The sequence below is a fragment of the Phyllostomus discolor genome, chromosome 1, assembly GCF_004126475.2.
Source record: "Phyllostomus discolor isolate MPI-MPIP mPhyDis1 chromosome 1, mPhyDis1.pri.v3, whole genome shotgun sequence".
Lineage (NCBI taxonomy): Eukaryota > Metazoa > Chordata > Mammalia > Chiroptera > Phyllostomidae > Phyllostomus > Phyllostomus discolor.
This window is the reverse complement of record NC_040903.2, coordinates 76526739-76540867: the sequence shown is the minus strand read 5'-3', so window position 1 is coordinate 76540867 and position 14129 is coordinate 76526739. Positions and strand designations below refer to the sequence as shown.

At 40.4% G+C, this 14129-nt stretch overlaps 1 pseudogene; it reads left to right on the top strand.

Moving 5' to 3' along the window:
- Positions 1–10831: 10831 nt before the first annotated feature.
- LOC118499837 lies at positions 10832–11399 on the top strand (annotated as a pseudogene).
- The last annotated feature ends 2730 nt before the right edge of the window (positions 11400–14129 follow it).

Genomic DNA, 14129 nt, shown 5'->3' with positions numbered 1-14129 from the left:
GCAAGGTGTAGAACAGAGAAGGAATTTCAGTAAAAACAGAAATGACAACACTTAGTCCTGGGGCCACAGCACCACCAGCAGCCTCCTGTGGGCAGTGCTGGTGGTGCAGGTCACCGAACATGGTGCCCAGGGGCTGGGGTGCTTTGGGAAGTGCCTCCATCGGCCAGTCTGTGGGACAAGTTTGGCTGTGGCTCTGGCTGCTGAGCTTCTGTTGCTCTGGCCCATTTCTTAACTACCCAATAGCCCTTCAAAAATTTATTTTTGTCTCAAACCATTCAGAGTTACTGTTGGTTGCAATTAACAAACTTGACACAGAAATTGATAACCAGAGTGGCTGTTTGCCCATCAGATGTAATGAGTAATACTCGGCAATTCTGTTGTAGCACTTTATTGATTTACAGTTAACTAATAATTCTTACAACTCCGGGAGGTAGGACCAAGATTCAGAATTCTTAGGAAGAGGATGAGGATAGCTAGTGAAATTTGGTGCTGTAGTAAACCCTAGACAGAGCTTCCTGGCTTGGATGGAAGCCTGAAAAGCCCCATGACAAAGAGAAACCCATCAGCTGAGGTGGGATCTCAGGGCCTCATCACAGTAACTTTGATTTCTTAGGGTTTCACTGAGGATAATATTAGATCCTATTCTACCTTGAAGTTCAGGGCCAGTTTCAGTAAGCAATACCAGCAGGGAAACTGTGACAGTTGTTTCAAACACACACATGGTTTCAATGAATGGATGAGAAATGCATTGCATTGCATTGCATCTTCATTGGGTTGCTATTAGGAACAATGGAAGACATATTTATGAGGCAGTTCTAGCACTGTTCTTGGTACATAGTGGATCCTTGTGTGTGTGTGTGTGTGTGTGTGTGTGTATTCATTCTTAGAAGCTCATCTTCATGTCAAGTGTGAGTGGCAATAAATGTTTTAAGATCACTATGTTTCAAATGCTGACAGACCAGGAAGGGTTTAGTTTGATTACTTGGACTAGGAGATTGTAGAAGACCATATCCTGGAAAATAGAATAAAATACATAACATAACAATTTCAAGGTGTGGTGTGCAATGGGTAGTGAATGGGTAGAGAGGAAATAGAAGGTGTTACAACATATGAGATCAAGGAAACACTAGACAAAGTTGTTGGAAAATTTATCAATGAGCATTCAAGGGTTATCTGTAATCCTCTGAAAATGAAAAGAGTATAGAGAAAGATAATCTTGTTGCTTAACGCACTATGAAAATTAGAAATGTCCTAGAGTTTCAGATTCCAGCAAAAAGTATTGAGAGTGTCTGGTGTAAATGGAGTTTTGGGCTTCAGGTGAAGGAAGGCCTGGTGTCTGCTCCTCATCAACACATTCTCTCCTAATCTCACAGCCTCGATGACTTCCTCTCTAACAGTGTCACCATGGCTGATGGCTTCACTGAACTGTGGTTCCAGAATTCCAGCATCACTCAACAGAGATGTGGTGATTCACTAGTTTCTGAGTCTAAGAGCTCCAAGCCAAACTCATCATGTCTCTCCCTATTTTTTCAAACCCTTATTAGTGGTGTCTTTCTTTTAAACTCAATATCACACTCAGTTTCTTGTCAACCACACAAACCCCAGGGCTTTCTCCAGCATTCCTACTACTTGTCTCCACAAGTCAATCAACTGCTGAGTCCTGTGGCATCAATAACTCCAACATCTGTCCTGTTTCTCTCTTTATTATGTTTTCCATCACTGCTCCTATAAGACACACATTTCTTTTCAGGTGGTGTCTTTTTATCCATTCTCTCCCTTCCCCAATGTTACATATAGAGTAATATTCCAGAAAAACAACCTGATTAATAACCCTCAATTGCTGAAAATCTTTGAATGGCTCTCCATTCTTAAAATTTAAATATATACTCCTTTACTTAGCATTTTAAAGTACTTTTAGATCACACCTTCTAACAATTTCTAACTTTCTAACAATTTCCCTCTGTGTGTATCTGTATCACAACTAAACTGAATTATTCTTTTTTCATATATGCACAGTGATTTTTCCCTGCTCTAGACTTTGTCATTTGCTCAATCTGGAATACACTTTCTTTCTATCTCACTCCCTATATGTCTACTTCAAATCTTTCAACAAATAGAGCCTAAATGCTGCCTCCTCTTTAAGCCTTCCTTGATAACTCTCTCTTATCAAGAAGGAAGAGATGTTTTTCCTCCTTTGAACTACCAAAACACTGTATAAAATTATATTTTATAGCCCTCAACATTCATGGTTTGTCTGCCTTTGATGTGGGTTATTTCTCAAGAGCTTAAGGATTTTTTAAAAGTATGTGACAAGGCAACTAGTTCAAACATTTCACATAGAAGATGCCCATTTAATATGACAAATAGTCCAGCACATTGCACATAGTAAATGTTAACTCAGATATAATCCAATGCATTTTTAATATCTAGAATATGAGATGCTATTAATGTAATGCATATCTAATACCATATAAATATAACTGAATACGTATTTCACCAAGCAAGATACAACATGACTAAAAAGCACATATCAAGATGTCTGTCATCATTAATCACTAGGGAAATGAGCTTTAATACCACAATGGATAACCACTGTGCACCCTCTAAAATGACTACAATCAAAAAAGGCAGACAATAACAAATTTTGGGGGAAGATGTGGAGAAACTCAAACCTCCCATACATTATGGATGGGAATATAAATTGTACTTACACTTTAGAAAACAGTTTGGAATTTTCTTAAAAATTTAAACACAAATTTATCATGAGATCCAACAATTCTAGCCCTAGGAATCTATCCAAGAGAAACAGAAATATATGTTCACATCATGACTTTCATGGGAATGTTCACTGTGGCTTTCTTCACAATAGCCCCAAAGTGGAAACAATTCAAATCTGCATTGACTAGTAAATTGGATAAATAAAATGTATGTGATGGAACATTATTCAGCAATAAAAACAAACTACTCATATATAGGTTCTGACTTGGTTGAACCTTGAAAACATTATGCTAAGTGAAAGAATCCATGCACAGAAAAGATATTTTCTTCAAATAAGTCATTAAAACAGGAATAAATTTTTAAAGAAAGATCACACTTACTTATTTTTTAAACAACAGTTTTGTTGCTACCTTAAATTCTCAATAATTAAGTTAAAAATTGCTTTATTAAGACTTTATTTGGTCTGATCTATTAGTTAAGTCATAAATTGTCAGTACATAGCAACCATGTATTAATTAATTATTCACCTGAAGTCTAGTAGCAAATATTTAGCATTTACAGCCTAATTAAAATTGAACCCAGGCTACTATCTAATACAGGTCATTCTAAAGCTCTTCTCAAGAGAAATAAAGGTTTGTTAATAGGAGAATTGCCCAGAAAGTCCCACTCAGACTGTAGTTTTCAGAGGTCGATAAGAAAGTTAGGGACATGGTGACATTCAACATTCACAGCCATATTATTGTCCATTTTAACCAAGTATCACATTCATTGAAGCTGGGTGATAACATAAATCTGGAAAGAGGAAGGTAGGTTTCTAGGCAGTAATGAGTCAATCAATACTTTCCTCATAAAGCAACAAGACTGTAAGTCAGTAAGTATACATGGTGGCATTTGGTTGGAAGGAGGAGTGGTTCCCTCCCTTCCTCCACTCCTTCCCCCTTAGCCTGTCTCCGTGAAAAAGCAATAGGCCAAGAGGGTGGCCTTCTGATTTTATAGTGTGAGGTCTCTGCTCCTTGGAACTATAACTCAGCAGGCTCTGCAGAGGAGATCATCACAGGCTGGCTGTGACCACTAGGGAGTGGGCATGGTTTCCCATGGAACTCATGTTTCTACTGGCTCACTTGTGAATGCCACTTACAGTTGAAATGACAACTGCCCCATATTTCTCAGATTCTGTCCCCCAAACCACATGTTGACCATCATGTACATTATTGTACAACAGCTGAGGTGGACCTGATGTCTTGTGCCATATATGACATTTATGGCAGTAAGCCAGTATCCACCTCAACCCCTAAGAGTTTGATTGACATGAGTCTGCCCTGAAAGAAAGATGCCTTCAGTTAGGTTAGGCATCTGATCCTGCATGGAAAAAGAACAGCCCCAGTGGTGAACTGCCTGAGTGAACAGTGCCCTAAGGGGGCTTTGGGGACTTGGCTGTGCCAGTATCACTCCTAGGTGTCTGTTTCTATTTTAACTTCAACAATTTCTTTGTAGGAGTGGGATAGGAGTGAAGGGGAGGTGGATGTGGATCTATGAGGAGAAAGGATGTAGGCTGGTTTAATGGAAATTTTGAGACTTCTGAAAGGAAGGGGTAGAAGTGTATGGGGAGGCAAAATTTAACCTCCACCTTTATATGGTTTTCATCTGGACCTGAGAATTGCATTGGTGCAAGATATTAACTGGGAAAAGCATACAGATCCATTTAATATCCATTTTTTGTGACACGGGAGCCCTCATAAAGACACAAAGACTTAAAGAAGTGGCAGAATCTAAATGCTTTTGTACTAGACTAAACAAAGGGATGTAATTGTGGAAAAGTAACTAGAATATATGGGTATACTGAAGATAAAAATAATTTTAACAATGTCTGCCTGCACAGAATTTTCTATTTCCTCCTCCTTGGTGATAAGAATTCAACTTTCCTCCTGGTTAAGATGGGACATCTTCCACAGCAGGGTCTTATCTTTTGCTTTCAGGGAGAAGAAGAGCAAGAGCTGAGCACCCTCCTTGCACCTAATGTTTTGTTAAGTAGCTTAAAATAATCCTTATGCCCAAGTGGCACATTTTTTGAGGTGGTCTATTCCGTCTTCCTTCAGAAGAAAGAACATAAACAAGACGTCACATCTGCTTAATGGTTCATGATTTTTTCAATATACATTTTGAATATACATCAATGTACATTTTGAATGCACATTTCTGCATTTTCCCATCACAGTTATCTTGTAAGGCTGACCAGGAAGATGAGACCATTTCCATTCTCCAGCTCAGAAGAGTGAGGCTTTCCCAGGTCAGAAAGTGGAGCTAGACTTTGAGCCCAGGTGCCTTGAATCCTATCCCACGGCTCTCTACAATGCAGATTACAGTACATCTTTTAAAATATGCTGAAAAAGAGCATAAGACGATGACTTTAGAGGTGTCTGTCATGGCTCAGCAACTTCTATGATGGACCCAAAGGAACTGAAAACAAGATGGAGATGGCAGTAGTCTTTAGTCCTTTGCACCTTTGGCACCGGGAAGCTGGCACAGCTGCGCTAGCACAACATCAGGATGTGGTTTCCAGGGGTGACTCATTATTCAAAGATGACTCTCTGCTCTGAAAACCCCAAGCAGCCCTGGCTTCCATTGGATCCTCACCCTCCTTCAGCAAGCTCCAGCCTCCTGGGTTTTAATGACAGGAAGTGGCTACTTGGCTACAAAGGATGGAAGAAATGATAACACAAAGAACAGAGACTAGGATCTCCACTTTCTCATCACCCCCTTTATCCATAGAGCAGATGTGGTCATTCTTTTTAAGTAGCCAAAATATGTGAGACTGTTTTTGTTCTGACAATAAATAAACATAAAGCTCCCCAAACTCAAGATTTCCCTCATTCGTAAATAGAGCATGTCAGTTTTAAACAAGCACTGGCAACATTGTATAGAATGTCAGGGAAGGTCCTAACAGCCCATTCCCACACATGCCAGAGATGGCAGATCTGTAGTTTATTAGCGATATTCCCATTAATTGCTGCTGTCGACAGGACTCCAGCTGGCTAAGTGCTCATGTGTTATTAGAGGAGACTTCAAACACTTCACAAACACTGTAAATAGCCTCAGTATAGCTGATTATTGTTCATAATAGCATTATTAAAATGGAAAAAATAGACTTTAATGAAGAATGCTAATAGACAGCATTTGATGAAAAACGTCTACTTGTAGGTTTGTGTTTTGCACTGGGTAATTGGCAGTTTCAAACAGGAGCAGCAGTGAGCCCATGATGGCTTAGCGTTCTGAAATGCAAGGGTTAACATCTGGGGGTGAACTGCTGAGGAAAGCTATAATCTGGAGGTCGCATGATGTTTCAGTTTAAAAGGAGGGTTAAGCCAACCATCCTCTGCACTGGGAGGGAAAAAAGTTATCCCCAGTTCAATGAAGGGGTCATGAAGCACACCTGAGCTTTCTTTATGTTCTCTAATTAATCCATTGTCTTGAGATACTGGCTGTGTCTCTCCTTGGCTCTCCTTGTAGGACACCTTCTGCTCTAAAGCTTAAACCAAGATGGCAGCTGGATGCAGCAGAGGTAGGAGAACCCATGCAGAAGAACTGTCCCACCCCATGTCTTTGGAGAGATGCCTCATGGCAACAACCCAGAACTGAGCAACTTGGAACACTTCAGCCTCTTCTGGACAAGCAGAAAACCTGTAACCAATTAAGTCATTGTTTCAGGGTGTTTTTAAAAAAGATAAATGATAATAGAAAAAGAAAATCATAAAGTTAGGTCTTTTTATTCTAGGAAAGTTTACACTGAAGGATATGATGCAACAATGTTCAGAATATTTAAATCTCTACATAATTTCATCACTATCAAGTAATATATAAGCATATATAAAGCACTCACTGAATCATTGTCTGCTTTTGAATTTCCAGGCATGTAGAGGTTGTGCAATATTCACCCATATCTCAGAATTACATTTTAGTCAATAATGTATTTCAACTCATAAAACCTTCTGCTGAAGCTGTTAATTATACCATATTTAACTGGTTCAGTGTCATTTTGCTTCACAGGTTGACTTTATATCTGACTTTACATCCCCTAGGGCTCAGAAATGCTAAAAAGAAGTCTTCCTCCATCAAAATGGTTTCCCTATTTACCTGCCTCTATTTCTGCTGAAAGTCCATCTGTGGACATCTGTTTCCTTTTAGCTGCTATAGAGTGTACTGTTAAAATTATTCATCAGGAAAGTATCTATTTATAATATTTAAGACACTTCTAGTATTTACAATATTTATTATTCTTGTTCATATGGATAGAAACAATGGTTAAAATTGCTGTGTGCTGACCAATAGGCTAAAAATTATATGTTATTTAACCTTTCAAACATTATTAAAATGAAGATACTGCTTTAATTTTCATTTTACCGATGAAGAAACTGAGATGGGAGAGCGGCTCTATAACCTTGGTAAAAACAGCTAGGATGTGGTAGAACTACCCAATGGGGTGCTCTCTCTCCTCCCTTTCTTTCTTCTCCCCTTCCCCCCCTACTTGCCCCCCTACCTTCTTCCCTTCCTTCCTCCTGTCTCCCTTTTTATTCAACTTATGTTTAGTACTCATTCTTCCCTTCCTCCAAATTATTTTTTTCCTTCACTCTCCTCTTGTGTCTCCATCTCTTTCCCCATTTACGACAGAGAAAACTCAACAAACCATCCCTTCCTAAACTGTGTCATTGTAACATGTTTTAAGAAATAGGATTCAAATAATACTTTTTTTCAATTTACTATCGTCCTCAGCTATGAAGGGATTAGACAGTGACATCCTCTGTTCTTCTTGGTTTGTCACTAACAACTAAGTGCAAGTCATTAAGGTTCAGAGAGTTCAAGCTGATTGTGCCTCATTTATTCAATTGCCAAGGCCACACAGTGGTGTGGCTAATTATTGTTTAGAAGGCACTTGAAGTTCCTCAGATGAAAGTGGCCACGAAGGAACATGGAGTCATTACCATAATCACAGCTGCAAAACAAACACTTTTTCAAGGAAGGTCACAAATGTATGAACCGAGTCACATGGTAGAGAGTGGGAATAACCTCATAGAGCTGGATGTGATGCCTTGCTGCACTTCCACATATGCTAACTACCCAGGGTCTGAAAGAACAAAGGGCCCTGGGCAGGTTCTGGCAAGGTCTCAACCCTCCTTTCCTGAATCTTCTTGCAAATACCCAGAAGGCCTTGAAGAATCTATTTGTCTCTACACAGAGCCTCAGCTTGATTGCAACCTGCCTGGAGCTGTGCAAAGCAGTGAGCTTGGCATTCGCAGGACATATCAAATACTAGAAAGTCATCCCTGACCCTGTTCCCCTCCCTCCTACTCTTTCTTCAGGATTCCACACTTCTGTTTTGCCATTTCTAGTTCAGAACTCTCCCTACACCCTAGGAAAAGGAGGTTGTTCTGTGAATCTCAGCAAAGATCTTAGTACTTGAAGAAGCTGCACTGTGAAAACCACAATAAATGATCAGCCTGCATTTTAGCTGTCGTGGTTTGTTTGCTATGCTATGCTATGCTATGCAAACCACCCGTGATAGGTGGTAAAGATTACAGAGTTGCATTCAGCACACAGAATCTGTGACTTGCTAGTTAAGGGTTTGATCACAGTAGGCATACTCGCTGTCACAGATAGCTCAGTGACACTGGTTACAGCCTGACCACCTTCCCTGAATACTTGGGGAAAACCACCTCTGTCCGCCATGTCCTGGTACAAACACAGGACCTGAAGGGATGGAAACCTGTCTTTTCTCTTATCAGTAAGGATGCTTAGCATACTTGATGTACAAGATTACGTTGGAAGATGCCCAGCTTTGCTTAATGGACAAGTCCACAGTGAGGGGAGATCAAAGGCCTTGAGCTTCCAAACTGCAGTTAAATTTAACATTCTGAGAGTCAGGAGAGCAGATTAAAACAGGATTTTCTCGCAATAACATTTGGAGGTCTGTTCTGTGTTGCTGAGTGTTTAATCCAGCCAGGAAGCCAGGTTTACAGAGAGCTTCTGTAGGCCTTCAGCTCCCACATTCATCTCATAGGCAATAGGACTTTCTCTTTGATGAAAAGTCTTGCCTCAGAGACTGTCCTCCCGTCCCAATGGGGGATCCAGCTCCTTATCAGCACTTTCTTCCCTATGGCAAAGGCTGTAGGGCAATAAAAATAGCCAGCTTTGGGAAAAGAATTTATAGACAGTATAACAGGATACTCAGAAAACTAGTGCAAAGTGAATCACACAGACTATTCGAGATATATATTTGCATTGTGTTGGCAACTGCCTGCTATCAGGCAGGTCTTTGGCTTCATTATTATGATTTTATGATTAGTATTATTATTGTCATCATCGTCACCTTTATTTTATTACTATTATTATTATTAAATTGCTATCTGCTATTTCAAAGGCCAGAAACTGTAAATTCTTAAATACCCAGGGAAAGAAGCGAGCGGCCCAGCATCATTGTCCACGTACCTGCGGCCGCGCAGGACCATTCAGAGCCAGAAAGCCTGATGCCTGATTCTTGATGCAGTATTGTGTGGCTGCCAGGGCTTCCTTCCTTAAGAGACTCGCAATTGCTCAAGAGGCTTTTCATTCACTGACCGAATATGTCCTTTCTTCCATGTAAGTCCCCTTAATTTAAGGAAACTAGAGTATGTAGTACTTGGGTACAAACAAGAAAACACAAATGCCACTTCAGAGAGTTCTTAGTTCCAAAAGGACAGAGTCCTTTGGGGATCTACCTTGTTTTCTTCTGGTGTGTAACACAACAGTTGTACTTCTGGCCAGAGCTCTGGACATTAGCTGTCACACAGGAGCAAGTTTTCGATTTTTTAGGCCCCACCTTAACACCCTGAAGAGATATTTGTTAGCAAGGCCCATTTGCATGTGAGGAAAGTGCAGTTAAAAATTTGCCCAAGGACGCACAGACATTAGCTGGGGAGGCAAGTGTTAAACTCTGGTAACGTCTGATTCTAAACTTACATTATGGCTGAGTATCAACAATCCTGGAATCAAAACAGGTCTGAAAACACAATTCCTGTCGAAACTAAGTTGGCAACTAAAACTAACCAGAACGTAAAAACTAACTAATTTAGAGCAAATTTCTAATCACTGTTTAAGTCCTTTATTCTGAATATGTAATAATTAGGCATAGAAATATTAATGTGTTTTGAAAACAGAGTACTGCCTCAGTCTCTGTTGGTGATGTCATAAAATATGGTGAACACACACATTATCTGTCTAAAGTGAGACAAGAAGTGAACTCTGAAACACATATTGGCTTGAGGTTTTTGGTTAGTGGGCTATGGACTGTATTACAACTTATAAAGGAAGGTTCAACTTATGATTTTTTAACGTCATGATGGTGCAGAAGTGACACATTTAGTAGGAACCTTGCTTTGAATTTTGAATTTTGGTATTCTGCTTGGCTAGTGATCTGTGGTACAACCCTTTCCATGATGCTGGACAGCAAGAGAGCCACAGTCCTCGGTCAGCCATGCGATAACAGGGGTTAACAACTGATCCTCCACAGTGTACTGTGTATTCCAGCACTGTTTGGATTCAGTGGTACCTCAGTACCATCATTAATTTGTTCTGGAACTTCTCACAAGTGCTGAAACCAATGAGTACCAAATGATGAAGCATTTTCTCTTGGGGGGTGGCACTGTGACTCATACAAGTTCTAGCAAGTGTGAGGAGTCCCAAGCAAGTGCCAAGTGCTGAAACATTTTTTTCTCATCAAAATGCAATGAGGACAGGGTTTGGTGAATTCTGAAGCTGACAAGTATAGGGGTATGACTGTACTGTGTTTTGTGTTTTCCCATCCCATAATATCTACAAAATAGCCATCTGTGTCTCCTGCTTCTGGTGAAAAGAAGAAGGCAAATATTATTGAGATAAAACTCAAGATAATCTGCCAACTGTGGGCTAATAGAGGCGTTCTGAGCATGCTTAAGGTGGGCAAAGCTAAACTCTTATGTTTGGTAGATTAGGTGCATTAAATGAACTTTTAACTTAATGCAATTTTCAACTTAGAGTGAATGTATTTGGACAGATGCCATCTTAAATTGAGGAACATCTGTATACACATTCTAACAACATTGTCCTGTGACAGAACCTTCAAATGGCTGTTTTAAAATGTTATTATTCAGCTTTTTCATGAAGATGACACTGGAAGCAAATGAAACCCCTGCCCTTCCCAAAGCTGAGGCCAAAGCAAAGGCTTTGAAAGCAAAGAAAGCAGTGCAAAGAGGCATCCACAGCCACAAAAATGAGAAGGTCCAAACATCACCCACTTTCTGAAGGCCTGAGACACTGCTGAAGGAGCCCAAAGATCCTTGGAAGAGCGCCCCAGGAGAAACAAGCTTGACCACTACACCATCATCAAGTTCCCCGTGACTTTGGAGTCAGCCACGAAGAAGACAGAGGACAACAATCCCCCTGTGTTCACTGTGGATGTCAAGGTCAACTAGCACCACATCAAACAAGCTCTGAAGAAGCTCTATGACATTGACGTGGCCAAGGACAACACCCTGATGAGGTCTGATGGAGAGAGGAAGGCCTGTGTTCCACTGGCTCCCAACTATGATGCTTTGGATGTTGCCAACAAAATTGAGGTCACCTAAACTGAGTCCAGCTGGCTAATTCTAAATGTAAAAATTTTACACTGTAAAAAATAAATAAAGCATAATAATTTATTTAAAAAGTTTAAAGTGACTTGAGATCTTTGAATCAAAGTGTTAGTTCATAAATTATATGTCATTCAATGGATGCTTTTAGCTTTTTGTAGCTGTCTTCTCCTCCCCCAGTTTTATAGATGAAGTTTTTAATACTCCACACATTTAAAGGAAAAAATAGCAGAGTAGATGCTGAATAAATTCAAGTGCTTTTTCTCTTTTATGTCTTCTTACAGAGGAAAATTAACTTCTCTCCAGAGTACAGAGACTGTATCTTCTTCAATAACCAGATGATGGCAGAGTTTATGATTCGGGGAATGCAGAAGGGTGTAGCTAGGTCTGGCTGCAATAGTCAAGAAATAGGTTTCTGAAATATTCTTAGAACAAATTAAGCTATTCACATCTGACCTAGACTGTTCTTTTTTAATTAAAAAGTGAAATTTAAAGGAACCAAGAGAACTAGGTTAACAAGGAAGCTGTAAAGACTGGTGATTATTTCCTGTCAGCCCTGGACCATCAAAATGCTCCTGATGGTTGAGGAAGTGTCTTAGATTGGGGGGCGTTTCTTCCTCCCAAGATGAGAGGAAGGCGCACAGCAGCACAGTGAGGCTTGCCCTCAATCAGTCCAGTGACTTACTGGCTGTGATGCCATCATTCCCCCAACGTTTGAAAGCTCCCTGTAGGGAACTGCCTTTCTCTTTCTCTTGTCCCTCTGCCATTACGTTACATGTGTTTGTATTTTCTGTGACTCCTGCCCTCACAGCCCTGTCTCAGATTCAAACTTCCTGGCTCTTTCCAGACAGGAAACTCGCATTGTGCCCTGGGCAAATGTCCCTGTACCAGACACCGGGGTTGTTCCTAACCTCACTGTAACCTGGCTATTACGACATTTGCTCTTTATTTCCAACCTGTAACCTTCCTGCATTGTATGTTACTCTCTAAATATGCGAAGGTGTATTACTGAGTAGCAGGCTCTTTATTCTAGTTTTTAAACATGAATCCTCCTGCTTCTCTAATCGTGAAGCACATTCACACCTGGAGTTATTCCAGAGCTCTCCTGGCTGAATCCTTCCCCCAGGTTCTCTGGAAGGTGCCCCTCAGAGTCCCCGGGGCATGATGACCTGCCCTAAGCTCCTACAGAGAGGAGCCTGAGGACAGTGCTCTCCTCACTCCCAAACAGAGAGGTCTTCAGCATCCCAACTAATGTATTTCCAGACTGCGCTTGCCCACATTTCATTAATTCCTGAAGGATTTAACCAGGCTGATGTGGCTTTTCATTAAAGCAATGTCCATAGAATTCCTTAAAGTGAGGCCAATTCCTTTGTAGTCCACTGATTGGAGGGCTGCCTGTGAAGGGCCGTGCTGGTCTTTGGTCACTCTGTGCCATCTCCTCTTCTCACAAGGTGATCTTCAATGGGTAAGGTGGGAGATCTGCCAATTCCAGAGATGGCAACTGGATGTGAGTTTAAATTCCCAACCTTTTCCTATTTACCCGTTATCCCTCTGTTATCTTACGGGATACCACATTCTGGTTTCTCCAGAGGCATTACTGCCCTTACCTTTGTCAAGTCCCCCGTTGCTTAGGAGGCAGAAAACATGGTTGTGGATCTTGTCTCTGACACTGTTCATCATTCTGTGTCTCAGTTTCCATTGAAATGTGGGGACTTACTTCACTGGGATAGACTATCTGATCAAGCGGAGCTGTTGCATTTGATCTCATAAAAATTAGGCAATTGACTTGAAAGGGTTTGAACAACACTTGCTTCTGTGTATTTCCCATTTGACGTGACATTGGTAGGAAGCTGTCCTGATGAATGCTCATTATTGCTGGAGACACCAAGGGTGTGCTCATCAAACCCTTAGTGAGCGATGTAGATCCTAATTACTCTCCGGCCCAGACTTATCAATACGCAGGTCCTGGCTCTGTTTCCTTAGCTCATGATAAGCTTGCAGTTGTCTTATCCAGTGATTACATAAACTAAAAAAGGCTATATTATAGCCAAATATATCAAGAGACATGAGCCAAATGTGATTTTAATATGCTGGCATAATATAATACTTCTGACTTTGAAAAGTACCCTGAATGATTAAACCCCTTCACTTTTACTAAAGAGGGATAATTTGCTTCAGATTAAAGTCAAAGCAATAAAGCTACTTATGGAAAATGACCTTTCTTGTCCTTACACATATCAAGTGGATTCCTAGAGAAGCAAGCCCAGCAGGAATTCCATTTAACTAACTGACTGAATCCACAGGACTCCAAGAAGCCATTCCTTACTTCTGTTACTCTGAGCCAACTAGTTCCATCACTAGGAGCCCAGGCGTTTTTGCCGAGTGACCTTGGTGAGACGACATTTGTTGTACCAGGCATGCTGATGTTAGCTTTGTAAATGTTTTAATTCCAAGTTTATATTTACACTTTTAATATTTAGTGTGACCTTTGTTTTGATGTAATGTCATCAACATAGATACAATCAGGATAGAATATTTGGTTAAAATCCAGTTCCCACACCTCACATAAGGTTGAATATGCACAGCAGGTAATGATATATTTCGATCTGCTGTTTACTTCTTTCTGCAGAGAGGGCATCCTGCAGCCATTCCAGGCTTTAGTATCCTTTGTATTTGTATATATTCTTCAGTAGATCCATGGTTAAAAAGCATCATGGGCAACAGAGTTTTCAGTGACTTCAAAAGAATCATTTGGAATCCTATGTGTAACAGATA